The sequence below is a fragment of the Amblyomma mixtum genome, chromosome 10, assembly GCF_055824585.1.
Source record: "Amblyomma mixtum isolate Tamu chromosome 10, ASM5582458v1, whole genome shotgun sequence".
NCBI classification, from domain to species: Eukaryota; Metazoa; Arthropoda; class Arachnida; order Ixodida; family Ixodidae; genus Amblyomma; species Amblyomma mixtum.
In genome coordinates this window covers 93,513,070-93,530,760 of record NC_143021.1, presented here as the reverse complement: position 1 = coordinate 93,530,760, position 17,691 = coordinate 93,513,070, and the positions used below count along the sequence as shown (strand labels likewise).

Genomic DNA, 17,691 nt, shown 5'->3' with positions numbered 1-17,691 from the left:
GAGCGGGCATTTCAGAATAGACACGCCGCTGCTGCCTTCGTAAGGCAGAGTCCGCGGGGACGGCTGTGCCATTAAGCCGCTTCGTCTCGATGAGACAGCTGGAGGCGGGTTTACGCCGCGAATAACCCACGTGTTTCAAGCTTTTGTTGCGCCTGGGACTCATCTGCGTCTTGCTAGCAACCAAATGTGCTCGAAACACTACGCACTGCCGGAGTTTCGGGTTAATTTACTGTAGTTATCATTGAATGATTCGCCTTTTCCTCTGCGAGGCGCCGACGTAGCACCAATACATACACCCTGTGTCGCGAAGCACGCCGCCCCTGTACTGGAACCTGCTCGTATCGCCTTAGCTTATCGCCGCCTAGAAAGAGCGTTACGCAGCGCCCTGTCATGTGCGGAGCAAAGTTCGATTAAGCACCTGTCGTATACCTTCGGATATCAGGGGGACTACAAGCAGCCGCTGTCTCACTTCCCCAAGTGAATACCGCGGCAGCGGTGCGTCACTGTTGCGTGCCGGACGTGTGAAATTCGGCATATATGTACCCATGAGCGGCCACTGATCAGAGAATGAGCCTCTACAGACGCCAGCCAGCGATCGTGCCTCCTCTGCCCGAGTTATATGACTTCACTGCTACCAGTTACGTTACGTGTTGCAACCCAGCAGCAGCAGCCAGCATCTTTGGCAGCGGTCACTATTCTTGCGACGCTTGCGCCTATACACCCATATAGGCGTATTCGTGCTTAGAGTGTGATGCTCCTCGGTGTTGCAGAAAACATTTTCCGCTGCACAGCACTACAGCAACGCATGCTCATTTTGGGTGGAAGTGGCGACGACACATTAAGCAGACAAAAGTTAGGCGAATGATTTTCTTACCAAGTGTATGAGTTTAGAGACTGCCTTCTGCTCCGTAGTTCAAATAGTCCACAGTCTTTAGCAGCGTCAGTCGGGCTAGACCGGGTGGAATAAGCTTTCGATGGTGACTAAAAACGCTGTTTTGCGTCCAGGTGCAGTTTTTCGCGAGGATTTCACTGTGTTACTCATTATGTTCGCCTCTATGTTCATATATAATTGCCTCCGAATCTTAGACGCGGAGCACTACCAACTCAGAATTATTTCTGGTCGCGCGCTGGTTGCTGGTTGTTGTTCAAATGTTGATTAAGCATAAAATAAGAGCATTTAAGCTTAAAGGAAAGGGACTGTTCTTTAATTGAGCATGCAGTCTTTAAACACTGGGGCAACCACAACCACAGCCAGTCAACGACAAGATGCCCTGGGAGAGTACAGTTACGCTGAAGCAGTGCCCCAAACAAAATTAGCGACAAAGGTCAGCCCTGAAATCCGGAGCTATGCAGAATAAAAAAATGGTATTGCGCAAACACGGAACCTTGTCAGCAGTGTAAATACAGCCCATACGATTTAGAAAATTTCGGTTAGTTCTTTTTTAAGACTAAAGAAGAGGCTATAGTTTTTTCGTACTTACAGAAAAGTGAGCCCCTTTTCGATTTCGGCATCGGTGGCGAAGTCTCCGTGGTTAGTCCTCATATAGCCGTAGCTGGCGTTTTCTCTGCACTCGTCGTCGTAGGCCTCCAGGTCACTCAAGAAGCCATCAAAGTCGACGGGTGGTGCCTGGCCTCCGTACTCTTTTGAAAGTATTTTTGCCGGAATCTCCTTGTGCAGATCCTCGTACTTTTCCCCGAAGAGGCGAAACCGAGGACAAACAATTTGAAAAGCCACAACTTCTACAGCTTCCTTGGCACAAAGTTTGTTATTTTCCTTTTACCGATACTTCAGGACCTGGCTAACTTGTCAGCATGTGTAGGACATAGAAATGTGTGTATTAAAGGGTCTACCATCATTCAGGATCGAACAGAGGACTTCCGCTTCTCCCGCAACTCTGTATAAGAACAAATTGCAAAGTCCTATGCAAGTACACTCCGGCGCCCTCCTTTGTTAAGCCATGAAAGAACTGAAATGGCAGGTGTTCTAACTTGAACAGCTATGTGCAATATACCAGGTGTTTAAGGGAAGGCGATCAGTATTTTTCAAAAGTAAGGTTTTGAGGTAAAGGGAACTTATTTGCGGCATAGTAATTGCAGTGCTGACGGACGTCAGAAAACTGGCAAGTCATGTTAATTAGTAATGTTTTAATTAAATTTTGATAGTTAACCTTTTAACTATTGTCGACGGGCGTCCGCTTGCATTGAGCGATTTGTAGCCGATGGTTAGTGATAATCATATCCATTTTTAGTATTTCGAAAATGCGAATCTGCTTGTTGCTACGCGGCAAGATATTCAGGGTCTTCGGCGCGTGAAATCGAAACCGCGGGGCCGATGCGGGCGTACAGCAACACCCACATGCTCGCGTCACTCAAGGGGCAGTCACGTGGCTTGCTGTGTCCCGCCCGTCTACTGCTGTCTCGCTTTCTAAGCGAAGCTGAGTCACTGGCTGCCACACTTGGCGAACGAGTCTCTTGGCCTGAATGGCCTGAATGCACGGCTTGAGGGCTTGGACTAGTTGCAGTGCCGAGATTTTAGCGTCTTGCGATTTTTGTTTATCTGTGTATCAGTTTTATCCTGCCCATTCATACATACCAAGAGCATGAACTGGCATCACCGACTTTTTTCCTAGGAAAGCACAGGCAGGTGAAGTTATTGTCGTTCCGGCATTTGTAAAATGAAGTAATGAGCGTACTGTTCTTTCTTCTGCATTTTTGCCGGGCAAGAAATTTTGAGGCAAAATATGCGAGCTGTACGGTTGTTTTCCTTGCGCTGTCACTTTAAACGCAGTAAATTATTTGGGTTTTTTTTTTCATTTCACATGACACTCCGGTTTTTTGGGGGTCGAAAATGGATGGTTTGATAATACCTTTTGCTCGAAAGGCTTTTCTTGCGCCACCTGCCTTTCGTTGTCTTCGCTCTTCTTTCCCGTTTATCTTTGAATTTTGTAATAGTTTTTCGCAGGCTTTGATATTTTTTAAAGCCTCCGTCAAGATTGCTCAATAACTATAGCGTTCACAACAATAGCATCAGCATGTAAGGGCATGAGCAGGGTTAATTGGGTTTACGTTAAAATTAAAAAGGCAGTGACTCGTTCGTATACAACAAAACGTGAGTCAGCAAACGACACGTGTAAAGTCTTCTGTGATGATGTCTTTTTCCAATCGATCATTTGTAAAATAAAAAGGAAAGAAAACACAGGACTTAACAGTACGCCGATATTAGTTCACGGATTCTTTTTCCAACCTACGCTGGTCACCTTTACAAGGCTCAAGTGTAATAACATATTTTAGTGACATATAGACTGACGGTAATGGCGCTCAAGCGGACTAAATAAACCTTGAGCCTTTAAAAACGGTGTCCGACGTATTCTACAGTGCAACCATCAGGAATAAAATCCTATCTATAAAGATCTATTTATTACACGGCAGGAAATTTGCGCGTATAGAAGCAAAAAAAAATATGTGTGCCCCAGTCAGAAATTACGCTGTGTGTACGAACGCGATGGAAAGAGACGCAAATAACCCGACGCCTACGCTCTCCGCAGTTCGAGTTTCTTTTCATGGCGCTTTTACCTCAGTGGTAAGAAAAAGGCCTTAGAGGTGTCCTGGAATGCATCTCGGAATAATGTGGCGTATTCCTGCTACCACCAAAGTAAAAGCGCGATGAAAAGAAATACAAATGACGATGCGCCTAGGCTCTGGTTTGTTCGAATTTCCTTTTATCGCCCCTGTCCAATACAAGAGGATTACATGACGTGTTCGAAAAGCTGTCCTTCCATGGCAATGCACAGTAAAAAACTATCTTGCATCTCGCGGACAGAGCGCTCAATCATGTCCTGCGGAATGCTTGTCAAGGCCACAGTAATTCTATGCTTGAGGTCACAAAGGCTGGAGGGTTGCAACGTATAAACCTTATTCTTCACGTACCCCCGCGGAAGAAGTCAAGGGGAGATAATAGAGGGGAGATAAGTCTGGTGACCTAAGAGGTTAAGCAGACAGTCAGAGGCCAAGCAGGTTTGGTTTGGTTTATGGGGTTTAACGTCCCAAAGCGACTAAGGCTATGAGAGACGCCGTAGTGGAGGGCTCCGGAAATTTCGACCACCTGGGGTTCTTTAACGTGCACTGACATCGCACAGTACACGGGCCTCTAGAATTTCTCCTCCAAAGAAATTCTAGCCGCCGCGGCCGGGATCGAACCCGCGTCTTTCGGGTCAGCAGCCGAGCACCATAACCGCTGAGCCACCGCGGCGGCGCCAAGCAGGAGCAAAAACGTCCATAGCACGAGAGAATGACGGTGGTGGAGCCCCTCAGGCTGAAACCACATCCAGTTAAGCGGGAGTTCTGAGGCGAACTTCATCATTTAGTATGCGCTCGCTGTGTCCTGCCGGTGAGGTTCCCGTCGATAAAGTAGGGGCTTACGTACCACGCGTCCTTGAAATATTCTTTACCATACATTTCCGGGCCGCCGAACCTGATGTCTTTTTTCTCGTACATCCCCTTCACAATTCAAGAACTGAAAGCAGCTCTTTCTGCTTGACCTGATGGAATAACATACAATGCGCTTCTTCATCTCGGGCCACAGGGAACTGAAGCCCTCTTAACATTGTTCTACCATTCTTGGGCCTCTGCCACTGTTCCACAGCAGTGGAAAAGAAGCCGCATTGTGGCCTTGCTCAAACCAGGGAAATCGCCACTCGACTTAACTTCCTACAGACCAGTAGCTCTGGCAAGTTGTATTGGCAAGACGATGGAGCGTATGGTGATAACCCGTCCAGAATGGTTCCTTGAAAAACATGGACTATACCCTTCCACAATGACAGGTTTCCGCAAAGGCCGCTCTGCCATCGACAGTGTAATTGATCTCGTGTCAACGGTAGAACATGAAAAACGCCGTCACAGGCTGACTGTTGCTCTTTTCCTCGGCATCAAGGGCGCATTTGACAATGTTCAGCATGATGCAGTATTAAATGCACTCGATGAATGTGGTACAGGCGGACATCTACACAATTGGACTGCAAGCTATTTGACAAACCGGACAGTCTACATGGAGACTCTTGAAGGAGACACAGCAGATCATCATGTTGCTTGTGGTGTTCCTCAGGGAGGAGTGGTCAGTCCAACGCTGTTCAATCTCGTGCTCATTGATTTTTTCAAACTACCGAAGACTGTTTCGATATCCGCCTACGTAGACGATATTTGCATATGGACATCAAGTGTCACGCGTCCCCAAGTGCAAGCAAGGTTGCAGCGTTCGGTTTCCCTTATGTCTGCGTACTTGCGCCGTCAGGGGCTTGAACTTTCGTCAACTAAAAGCGTAACATTGGCTTTCACACGCAAGTTAATGGCGTAGTATCCGGTCACAATCGACGGGCAAATTGTTCCATACGTAAGACAGCAGAAATTCTTAAGTGTTACGACAGACCGTCACCTGTCCTGGACGAAGCACATTTCTGTACTCAAGAAAAAGCTCGACAGCTTTGCAAGCATTGTGCGGTGTAAGGCAGGGAAATGTTCGGGTCTCTCTGAGCGATCTTTACTTCACGTGTATCAGGCGCTTGTTGTCGGGCTTCTCAGATACAGTGCACCCGTTCTCTCGGGGGTCAGACTGTCGGGCCTGCGTGCGCTTGAAAGCGCGCAGGCTCTCGCTTTAAGAGTATGCTTCTGTTTGCCATGTAAAACTTCTACATGGGGCACATTTTATGAGGCCCGCGCCTGCCCAGCACGAATTTATTTTCAACACGAGCCACTTCGAGTGCATTCGCGGCATCTGACCTGGCATCGTCATCACCCCCTGACCAACATTAGTGCTGTGCGTCCAGATGCAGCCTTTTTCAGAGCCCTCTGGATGCAGCGCAATGCGGTGCCTCCGAACTACGTGCCACACCAGATTGCGGAGGTGCCACTTTGGGCACTACCAAAACCATCTATACGTACAACCATCCCAGGGATAACAAAGAAGACGCACATCTAAACAGTCGGCCTGAAACAGCTGGCGCTGTCATACATTACATCTATGTATTCTGACGCCCGGCGTGTTTTCGTGGACGGATCCGTGACGACCTCCTCTTCAGCTGCACCGGTGATAGTGCCAGGAAATGCCTCATGTCACCGTTTCAGGCTCATGCACAAAACGTCCCCTAAGGCAACCGAATTGGCAGCCATACGAGAAGTCGTCCGTTATATTGGTCACCAGCCAGCGCACCAATGGGCTATAACTTAGGAAGGTAGATGTGTAGGCCAGTTGGTGAGACATGAAGGAGCTAGACACCGCAGCGGACACGGTACAGAGAAAGAAGACGACACAGGGCGGTACTCCGGTAGATCCGCAGTTTTAAAATCATGCACTCATATGTTGAAGTCCAGTTTTTCCCTTCAAGTAGAGTGGTTGGAAAAGGCAGGGTACCCGAGGTTTCTGTTAACTGCGGTTGCTGAAACAGTGGCCAATAAGCTCAGTAAAAAGAAAAAGTTGCTTCCCAAGAACCAGCCGGCCAGAAAAAAGTGGAAGTCATTCCCTACCTGCACAGGGTTTCACATAATCTCAAAAAGATTTCAGGCAAATATGGCATCGACATTGTATTTTCGGCACCGTGTAAGCTCTCTAGATTATGCAATCTAGTGGGAAAAGGGGATTCGATTCGAGGAACTTGCGGCAAAAAACATTTGGAAGAAAATAAGCTTGTCGCATGTGCAACAGGGGTAATCTACAAGATGCCCCTCAGTTGTGGGCGTTTTTATATTGGACAAACCGGTAGGTGCTTAAATGATCGCTTGAGAGAACATGCGCGTTCCTTGGGGGAGGCGGGGGGTTCGAATCTGCCTGTTCATTGCCGCAAGTGTCGGGGTTGTTGCCCTCAGTTCAGCCAGACCCAGATTGTTGGAAGAAAGAAGGGGCAGCTTGAGAGAGAGATTGTAGAGGCCATTGCCAACTTGCGCTCGCAACCGGATGAATGCGTTAGTTCGCCTTCGGTTTCCATCCTCCAAAAAGAACTGGGTTTCCTTGACAGGTAACAGGTTGGGTGGCTTCCTTTTGACGTTCGTTTTCTTCCTTTGTCTTGTCGTTTTCATGCTTCCACATGCGGTCGACGGTTTTTAACACTTCTGGTATATGTAGATTGTGACTCGCATGATGAGCATTGCATAAGGTTTAAAATCTGATTTCTGTACATTGTGACTCGCATATCTTTCCTGTGCATTGTTGTCAGTTAGGTGTTGTTATCTGTTGCTTTTCATTCATCCTTTTTTACCCGATTGTAAGATCACACGGGCCTCGGTCTTTATAAAGCCATAAAGTTTCAAATAAAATTTTAGTTGCAAGTACCGCCCTGTGTCGTCTTCTTTCTCTGTCCCGTGTCCGCTGCGGTGTCTAGCTCCTTCAATGGACTATATTCTGCGACTCGAGATCGGCATTGCAGATCGTACAAACTTATGCAAAACCAAGGGCAAGCGAGCAGCTGGTTCAACAGATTGTGCTTTTGTTAGCCGAAGCTTTCGACCGCGGCCATGTCATAAAGTTTAAGTGGATACCGAGCCATTGCGGCAGAGCGGGAAACGAGCGTGCTGACGCCGAGGCTCGGCTGGCACATAGTGATGGTGCTTTACTTGAGATAGCCTTTTCTAGATCAGACATTGGAGCCTTGTGGGCGCATTTAATGCAAGCCGCAATGCAGTCGCACTGGCATGATTTGAGTCATCAACAGGGCCGCGTCTCTAAGCTTGACGCTGGCTCACGATTACATTTGCTATCTATGGTGGTGCGACGTCATGGGACTTGGCGTTGCCTACACCAAACACTATCTTCACAAGATCGGCATCGAAAGTGACACAAATTGCGTACAGTGCCACAATCCAGAGGCTATTTGACACCTTCTTTGCGAGTGCCCGAACTATACTGCTAAAAGAAGAACATTGGAGGCGACCGTGAAACAACTGGACTTTCACCCTCTCTCTAAGGAAACTCTTCTGGGCGCCAGGGCGAGAAGTTCTGATTGGTAGCGTGTGATAAAGGCCGTGCTCAACTTTTTGTGTGAAACAGGCCTGGATACTCGTCTGTGACCGCCTGTGCACTACCTACATGCTTAATGACATGTGTCGGGGTTTGTGATGCAGACACCAGTTTTGTGTGCGTCTAACCGCGATGCGAGTGCCAGCCAGTGTGCGTGCGTGCGTGCGCGTGCGTGCGTGCGTGCGTGCGTGTGCGTGCGCGTGCGTGTGTATGCGTGTGCGCGTGCGTGTGTATGCGTGTGCGCGTGCGTGTGTGTGCGTGCGTGTGTGTGCGTGCGTGCGTGCGTGTGTGTGTGTGTGTGTGTGTGTGTGTGTGTGTGTGTGTGTGTGTGTGTGTGTGTGTGTGTGTGTGTGTGTGTGTGTGTGTGTGTGTGTGTGTGTGTGTGTGTCGACATCACTCGTGAATCTCACTGTACTCTTCCACCATCAACCTTCATTCGCACTTTCCCTTTCCTCCCCTTCCCTTTCCCCTGTGTGTAGTAGCAGGCCAGAGCGATGTCACCACCGGCCGACCTCTCCACCTTTTCCTCATTAAAATTCATTTCTCTCTCTCTCTCCTCGTACCAAATATGGTTTGGCGGCTGACCAAAAATGGGTGTTGTGCAGATTTACCGTGAAATCTCTGACGAAGTGCACTTTTTCGGTCCACACCACGCTGTCTGAAAATTCAGGGCTCTCCTCGCATTTTATTAGGCACCAGTTACAAAAATCTAGCCGACACTGAAAATCAGATCCTCCCAGTGCTTGGAGTCATACCTTGTACGAATACATGTTGTCCTTTTTAAGAACTCTCCAAGCAGTAGAGAAAGTGCATTCCAATCCATCGCCAATTTCTCCCAAGCTGGCCTGTGGGTTGACGTCCACATAGGCCAAGACGCCAGTTTCAAACTCTTCGCTCAAAACTGAGCCACTTCTTTAACGTTTAGGGTGCACCGACACAGTTCTCGCAAAACGACTCAAGACTCTTGTGAAAGTGCAGTGAGAGGGAACACAGCAACCAGGATGCGAATCTTCGTACATCTAGCCAACAATTAGTCTTCGAAGCTAGATATAGATATATCAAGAGCTTATTCCGATATAAATTGTTTCTGGACTAAACTTCTTACGTTCTAGTGACGGAGTTTCTGAAGGAAGGCTTTTTTGTATCACCACTTGGCTCATTGCGTGGAAGGCTGGGTGCGCGGGTACGTCGATGCTTGTTCCAAACTCTCCCTTCAGATTAAGGTGGTGTCTCCGCCTCAGGTTATTTCAGAGAATTTCCTGGTGCACTACAGAGGTTGGGTAGGTCATCCGAAACTACCGATACACTTGTGATTAAGAGGGTATTGTGTGAACGGACGCAAAAGAACACCTTTGTGTGGTGGCAGGACTACAGCACACGCTCCCAAATGATAACGTAAGGAGGAGCAAAACTACGGACGCATTCCGTTTGTTGCAGCTTATCCGGGTGCTGCCTTAGTTCCACAACACCCTAAAGACTCTCAGCGCCACAAACTACTTATTAAAATATCCGCTGATCGCGATGCTCTACAGTACTGTTTTTGAAAGCATGCGAAGTTTTTATTTGAGAAAGTGTTGCCAGTTTCACGCAGTGATGCATCACACTTCGGGCAAACCGTAACGCGAATGACAACTCCGGCATGCGTAGTGGAGCAGAGCATGTAGAGGGCCAAGTGCGCAGCAAGCCGAGTGACGGGTTTCAGATGGAATAAATCTAGTCGGCTGTTTTTCAGGACGAAGCTCGTGTACAATACCGCATGACTAATCATAGGATAAACTGAAATTTATTGCTCTGTAATTCATCAAAGCCTGGATTTGTTTATTTTTTTCACAACGACTATCAGCTTAGAAGAGAAGCTTAAGCTTGTCTTGCATTACATGATTATGAGCAGCTCACCCTCTCCGCCAGTTTTGTCTTGAGGAAAGGCCGGACGAGTGTGAAGAACATGTCGAAGTCTACGCTCTCCCTCACGTGGTGCATGGCCTTCAGCCGCATTGGCAAGCAGTCCTGGAAGGAAACAAAGCATGGCTGGTTGCGCAAGTTTTGACACTGCACAGATATGGTTCGGGAAGGCATTTAAACGTTCAACAATATATGGCAGATGCCTAACCAAGAGCGCAGACGGTCACATCAATACGGCAAAGACTATAAGCGCCTTCGAGAGAATTGAGTGGAAATTTGTGGCACAAACAACTAAAATATTCCGTGTCAGCTGCTCGCAATTTATTCCGGTTAAGGAGACCTGCATTGGTTTATTACCGAAAGGTTGAACGCTGCGATTGTGTTCTAAGCGTATTCAGGATACGATGTAAATCAAAACCTACACAATTTCAAGAGTCAGTAAAGTTTCTTACAAGGCCAAAAGGAATTGTTATATAGAACTTAAAATGGCGCTCATCAAAACGTCGAGACACGAGCCAAGCATGAAAAAAAAAAAACGCGCGAGCAGCAGAATTCTAAAGTTTGCGGATGAGAATTGCATTACTTTTGTTAATAACTGAGGCTGTACAAAATGGTAACGTAAGAAATATAGCGCTTTCTTTTTTGACGAAAATCTTACTGACATTCGCCATTGCGTACTGTAATGAAACAATAAATTTCGATAAAGTTGTATGGTTAACTTTTCCTACAACTATTAAGGTTTGCATCCGACCAAGGGAGCGATTCTAATCTGGAGAGAATCACTGACATTTTGATCGGGGTTCGGCTGCTACAATTGAATTAGGTGTCAATAAAAAGCATGACTGCAAGTGCGCGCGTACTGCTGGCATAGAAGGTCCTGTTCTGGAAGTGTTTCCTGCTGGAAACATTGCTCTCTGTGAATACTTTAGAATGAGACCTGGGTTACATAATCTACAGGAAGGGATTGTATGCTTTAAAAGGAATGCGATACGTTTCTTGTGGTCTAGGGCTGTCATGAAATTAGCCCATAATATGCAAATTGTTCTTCAGAAATGCAAATAGATGTTCTTCACTCTGTGGAGCATGTAGGTTTTCTTTTGCCTGTAGATAAAGTTTTTAACTACGCTGTTTGAAATAGAGTCGTTTTGATCATATAAAACAGTCATTCAATGAGAAAATTGTAGCGCTCGCTAAGCAAACAAAGGCGGAATCTGGTAGGTTACCCGATATTTTGACCAGTAATGCTTTCTTTCCCTCTGTGTTCCAGAAATTGTTGCTTGGGGTTTTTTACTTGCCGCTGTTCGTGTCACTACCGGCGCTCAAACTTGTTGACTTCGTTTCACACCTTTCCCAGCTGGACGCGACTGTATTGGTTGTGAAATATAGCTCCTAGTCTCGTCGACTGAGAGCTATAGTGGGATATGGTTTATGGGGTTTAACGTCCCAAAGCGATTTAGGCTATGAGAGACGCCATAGTGAAGGGTTCCGGAAATTTCGACCACCTGGGGTACCTTAACGCACACTAATATCGCAGAGTACACGGGCCTCTAGAATTTCGCCTCGATAAAAATGTGACTGCCACGGCCGGAATCGATCCCGCGTCTTTTGAGTCAGTAGCCTAGCGTCATAACCACTGAGCCACCGCGGCGGGTATACAGCGGGATGTACTTTCTCTGTGTGGCGAAGGGAAAATGACTACTATAAAACAGAAGTAGAAAAAAAGCATTGATGAACACATAGAATAGCAGACATTCGGGACCATAGGCTGCAGTCAATATCCAGGCTTGGCACGCGATGTCGTAAATAACTGCTGCGTCGCCAGCGGGACTTTTCCATCGTATGAAACGGTCTCACCAGATCGTCGAATGCCGGCCCGGACGCAAGGAAGAATTGCTTCTCCTTTCATTATTTTGCATATATTCCCCTATAACACTGAGGTAAATGATGTAAAGGTAATATTTTAGGGCAATCAAAAAGGGTTCGGTTGCTTCTATCTATTAAAAGTAGAATTCTTCGCGGGATCTCGACGCCTCTAATTACCTGTAAATATTCGAAGCCCCGTCTGATCAAGCCCACATTAATGGCGAGCACTTTGTCGAGTGTGAAGCCTCCGTAGTCAAACAGGATAACCATGCCCAACGTTTGGGTGGATGGCTGGATGCTTAGTCAAGTGTTCCATGCACAACACGATGGCCCGGTGAACATCGATGTATGAAGATTCATCGATATTCCAAGAACCTGAGAACAGAGAGAAAAGGCGACTGTTTCAAATGGTGTCTACACGTTAAGTCCTAGGTGCTAAATATTTATTCTGTATTCCGATATTTTTACTCTATTACCGGCACTTCCTTAAAATTATTCGTGATTTTAGGATTCATTATGAGCTTAAGGCAGAGCTGGAGCCACTGCTCGAGTACGTGACTCAGCTTATAAAGTTTTTTTTGTAAAATACGTACGAATTGGAGGTTGCGAAAAAAGAGCCGACCGCTCTCTAGACGTCATGCCAGCATAAGCTTCTCAGCACAGTTGCGATGACTCTGACTGAATAGTAGTCCTTTGCCTCAGCTGTCTGAATATTTCCGTGTGGCACCTGAATTGGTCAACGGCCTGTTTGTCGGCCGTGTAAAATAATTACTTGCTGCACCGAATCGAGTAATATTACAAACCTCTCTTTAGTAGGCATGGAGCATGCGCTTTAGACTAGAAGAATTTCTCCGTGTATGCTACATCAAGCACTGAGCGTAATATCTAAAACATCTCGAATCCTAAACACAGCGCAGCTTTTAACGGAGACACCAGAAATAGCATGCAAAACAGACGCATCTTTTAGCAGGCATTCTCGCCATTCTTTTCGAATACGCCATGAGCGCTCTTTCCGGAAACCTTCTGGAGGCCAGCGCAACACTACATACTGTCAATCGCCAGCGTAGTTCACCGTCTCCTCCGCGCCGCGAGTAGCGATCGCCTTCTCCACGCCGGTCTTCGCTCTCTGGGTCCCGTTTCGCCTCAGGACAACGTGGTTCCTCGAGCCCTCGTCGGGAAAACTAGCTCCGGCGGCCTTTGGAGGCGAGCCCGCTGAACGAAAGCTTCCAGCACAGCACCAACCGAATCGCCCCGACGTCGCACGCCGCATCGCTGCACAGTTTTCGCCGACGCGCGTTTCGAATCGCCGTGATGTCGCAACCCCAATCGCCGACCAGCTTCCGCCGCCGCACCGACCCAATCGCCCCGACGCCGAACGCCGCATCGCCGAAGAGTTTCCCCCAACGTGCCGCTTGAATCGCCCCGACGACGCCACCCCAGTCGCCCACCAGCTTCCGCCGCCGCATCGACTGAGTCATCCGCAGGGTCTCCTTGGATATCCCTGTTCTCGTCGACACAAACGAGATCAGCGCGTTGGTCGATACGGGCGCAGATTACTCTATCCTTAGCGGACGGCTTGCGACGGCCCTGAAAAAAGTGGCGACACTCTGGGACGGTCCCGACATACGTACGGCCGGCGGACATGCTGTTGCACCACTCGATATGTGTGCGGCCCGGGTTACCGTTCGAGGCTGCATATTCATCGCCACTTTTCTCGTTCTGCGCGAATGTTCTCGCAATGTCATCCTTGGCATCGACTTTCTTCGCGAGCACGGTGCTATCATAGACCTCCCGAATCGTTTGGTGACGTTTTCTACCGCAAAGGCCACAGAAGAATCTGCGCACCAGGGTGCTCGGTCCGCCGTGCGAGTCGCCGACGAGACCGTTACGGTGCCACCCCGTTCCAGCATTCTCGCTAGAGTTACCTGTGACGAGCCACACGGGGGACTGCGGGTTTTCGAGCCTAATGTCTCCCTGGGCTGAGGTCTTGCCGTACATCACCTTCGCCTATAATACCGCGACGCAGGAAACCACCCAGTTTACCCCGTTCCGTCTCGTGTATGGCAGGGAGATCCGCATGATTTTACATGCCATGCTCCCGTACGGCGACGCAGAGCTCCGCCCTGAAGCAGGCCACTTCGTGGAACAAGCAGAGCAGGCCGGTCAGCTGGCCCGCTTGCACATCAAGGACCAGGAATCCGCCGATGCCCGACACTATAACCTTCGGCACAGGGGCGTGCAGTGCGAACCGAGTGCCCAGGTGTGGGTGTGGACACCCGTGCGCCGCAAGGGGCTGTGCGAAAAGCTTATCAATAGGTATTTTGGCCCGTACAAAATCCTGCGCAGCCTGAACAGCGTCAACTACGAAGTTGTGCCCCATCAAACTGTGATCGCCGGCCCTCAGCGTCAACGGCCTGAAATCGTGCATGTAGTGCGCTCAAAGCCGTACTTTTCGCTTGACTGAGCGCTGTGTTCGCGCTGTGTTTCGTACCTTTATCCCCTTACCGCACGTGCGAACTTGGCTCTTCCCGCATCTCAATTAGCGCGAATTATATAGTTCACCTCACCCCTATTAGTTTTTTCCTCCTCCGTCTCTCGCCGTACATATCCCATTTCACATCGAGACGTTGTTTACTTTCGCAGGCGGGAATAATTCCACGTGCCTAACGCGCCGCGCGGCGTCCGCACTGAGTCGAAAGCGACGACGCAGCGGCGGTGGGCTCTCGAGGCGCGCTTGTTCTGTTCTGTGTCCTGGAACCTGGCTCTACAATTAAAAGAAGGCTCCCAGTCTTGGGTTCTTCCCGACGCCTACCTTCATGGCTCCTCTGGTCGTGACAGCATAATTATACCTCGGGTATTTACGCAGCAAGAATATTTTTTGCTACGCACCGTAGTCTTCGGAGTGGCTGCCGCAACGAACGTGACACGTAGAGCTACAGACTCGCGTGCTCTCTGATTAACCATTAAATGACATATTGGATAGTACGTTTGCATGAAAACCTTCTCGCCAGGTGCGCCCGCGGACCTGTATACGTATACATCCACGTCATGCAGGAAATGTACTTTGGCTGAACACGTCAGCTGATAAGCGTATCTTGTCTAAAACTTTCTGTTCACTCCAGAATTTCTTTTACTGTTGCGTACAAATGCTGGCGCACTTCAAGATCGCAGTATGAGACGGCAACGTCTCACTTTTTGTTTTGTCTCCGGGATTTTGGCACCACGATGCCTTCTACCTACATAAAAATTATCTGGATACATGCTCGAACAGTTCACTACAATATGATGGCAGGGTGCTTCAGAAACATAACCCGCCGGGTTTGAACAGGACGATGCGGCGTCCTTGGAGGGCAGAAAGTCCCGAAAGACACTTTGGAGGGCAGAAAGTCCCGAAAGACCGGACCGCTGGTTTTCCGGATCTTGTAGTAGTTTTTCACTGTGCGCAGGGCTGCTTGAACGTTGTATTTCCGCACGCGTAGGAAACGCAGAAGAAATTGCGCATCCTTCCGGGAATTGATATCCTCCTCCTCTGCAATAGACAGCGAGTTAAAATTTTCCAGGTGTGTTCGCAGTATACATCCACTCTTCCATCCTAACCTTACAATCTGTAATTTTTTTAATGAAAGATTCCTCGCCTGGGCACTCCGTGTGGCTTTCTGACCGCTTTTACAGACACAGACTGCGTGCAGACCAGTATGATGACTAGAAAGTTATTAGCATTTACGTTTATCTGCGGTGAGAAGGTTCTGAAACAGTTCGCGTTTAGCTTCTTCAAAAAATGGTCGCTAGTTGGACATGAGTCGCTTGTGGCCGGATGTCCCAATAGGTCAAAACACTTTAGCCAGTCGGTCTAAAATAGTTAGTGCTATAAAATTTAGTGTCTTTCCAAGAAAGCTCTTTATAATAATAGATCCGGCAACGCTGCCTAACTTAGAAGAGGTGAATGAACGTATTGAGTCTACTTCAGTCTTCCATCGGTGGACCGAGGTTGATTATTTCTCGACTTAAAATCTCGGTCGGAATATAAACCTCACTGTATTTTAACAATGGCAGCAAATAACCGGTGAAGTGGCCAAGCTTCCCGCCAGTAGTTATTCTAGTGACAGCTTAAGTTGCTTGTGTGAGATAACGTTTAAAAAAAAACGAAATATAAGATTACCCTCCTTCTGGAACTTTGTAAAGCCGCGTGTAAAACGGCTGAACCCTCGTTCACTCTTTCTTAGGCAGTCGAATTTCCCCCTCACTGATAAAAGCAGCAAAAGTTTCGCGAGGGATTCCTTTTTCCGCTCTGGAGTCTCTCCAAGCTGATCTTCGGCGATCTGCTGGAGCCTAACAGGGAGGGCATCCTCGGACGTATCGAACACGTCCTCCGTTGACTTCTTCGTGCACACACCAGCCATCTCGGATAGCAGTGCCAACGAAAGTAGCAGAGTCGACCTCGAGGGCACCGCACAGCCGAAGCGTCAAGCAACACTGAAAAGGAAGTGTCTGCGCTGCTCGGGGCACTCCTGATGGCCGTGTCACAGCTGTTTGGAAACCGGTTGCGGCGGCCGTCAAAGCCGGCGCCAGCCTTGAAAGCGATGTAGGCGCACACGAGCGCGCATGAGCTGTTTCTGGCTCCGTGAAAGATGGACACCGCTTTAACCTAAATGCCCTGGCTGTACATCGGTGGACACACTATCCTTGGCACAACGGTTAACGATGGGTATCAAGTAACGCGTTCCCTTATGTCACGTCTCTTCGTCGTCATTAGAGAATTTTCTTTGAAACCAAAGAGAGTCGCCAGAAAATGCTGCAAAAAGTGTCATTTAAAAACACTGTGTCCCTTCTGTGTCATTGTTTGTTAGCGCCTGGATTTTTCCTAATGAACTTAAAAACCCTGCTAGCGGCTGTACGACTTCAATAATTTTATTAGCAAACAGGCCAAAGGGGAATTTTTTGCCAGGGCCACTCACTGATCTTTTTTCTTTCGTTCAGGTCCTGCAATACGGTCCTGCATTACGGTCCTGCAATAAAACCAACTGCCTTTTTAAACTAGTAACAATATTATCCCTGCAACAACAATCCCTAACAGGTGGAGAGACAGAAGTATGTCGTAATATCTAACTGCCACGTTCTTTAGTGCGTCTGAAATATCGAAAGTTTAAACTGCAGCTGCTTGCTTGCACACGCCAAAAAGCTAACCTGCTTTTTAATTACGGTGAAGAGAAAAAGCGTAGGTTGTGCTTAGATTTAGCCGGACAAAACACACAAATTCTTAGGAGAAATGATTCTTCTTGATGAATATCGCATAATTCGCTCAGACAAGCACCGTCTGATAGTTGACAGCGCGCAATCTTCGAAACGTTTAGCGCTCTGTGCAGAGGGGGACAGCGACGGGGAATAAGAGGAGTGACACTGGTGCTACTCATTTAATGCCGTTGCCCCCACCCCCTCCCCTCCATCTTTTCTCCCATTTCACCCACAACGCTGAACAAATACGTTTTGTATCTCTGTTGCATGTCAAAACTCTTGCATTTCATCTTTTTTAATTCTTGTTTTTCACTCCGACTCTAGTCAGTTTTCGCGCTATGGCGGACTCGTCGGCCACCGCACTGCAATTATTCTGCTAAGTCTTCTCGCAAACGTGTCCAACGTCTCGACAGCTGGCGGCATGTGACTGCATGCTCGCTGTTCTCAGCCAGCGCTTTTTCGGACCGGAGCTGCATTCTGGCGGCATCATACAGTGACTTTTAAGGCGGAAGCCTTTAATGTCTCATCGTTGTAAGCAGCAGTTGTCGACAGAAAATGTCACGCTTTTCAATTGGTGGAAACGGTCGTGACGTCACAGTGCGCGAATTTCATACGGGGCCAATTGTACTTTGGCTAGTAACCATGCAACCAATTAAGTGGGACTGAGCTTAGTTAATTGCTTAATTATCCAA

The 17,691-nt window shown here is 48.1% G+C and overlaps 1 protein-coding gene and 1 pseudogene across 1 annotated transcript in view; one reads left to right on the top strand and one right to left on the bottom strand.

Annotated features, from left to right (window-relative positions):
* LOC149326439 (uncharacterized) overlaps positions 1-17,691 on the top strand; it is a 448,784-nt gene that overhangs the window by 411,299 nt on the left and 19,794 nt on the right. The gene's annotated exons all lie outside the window — the stretch shown is intronic.
* LOC149326440 (clavesin-2-like) lies at positions 1,478-16,167 on the bottom strand (annotated as a pseudogene).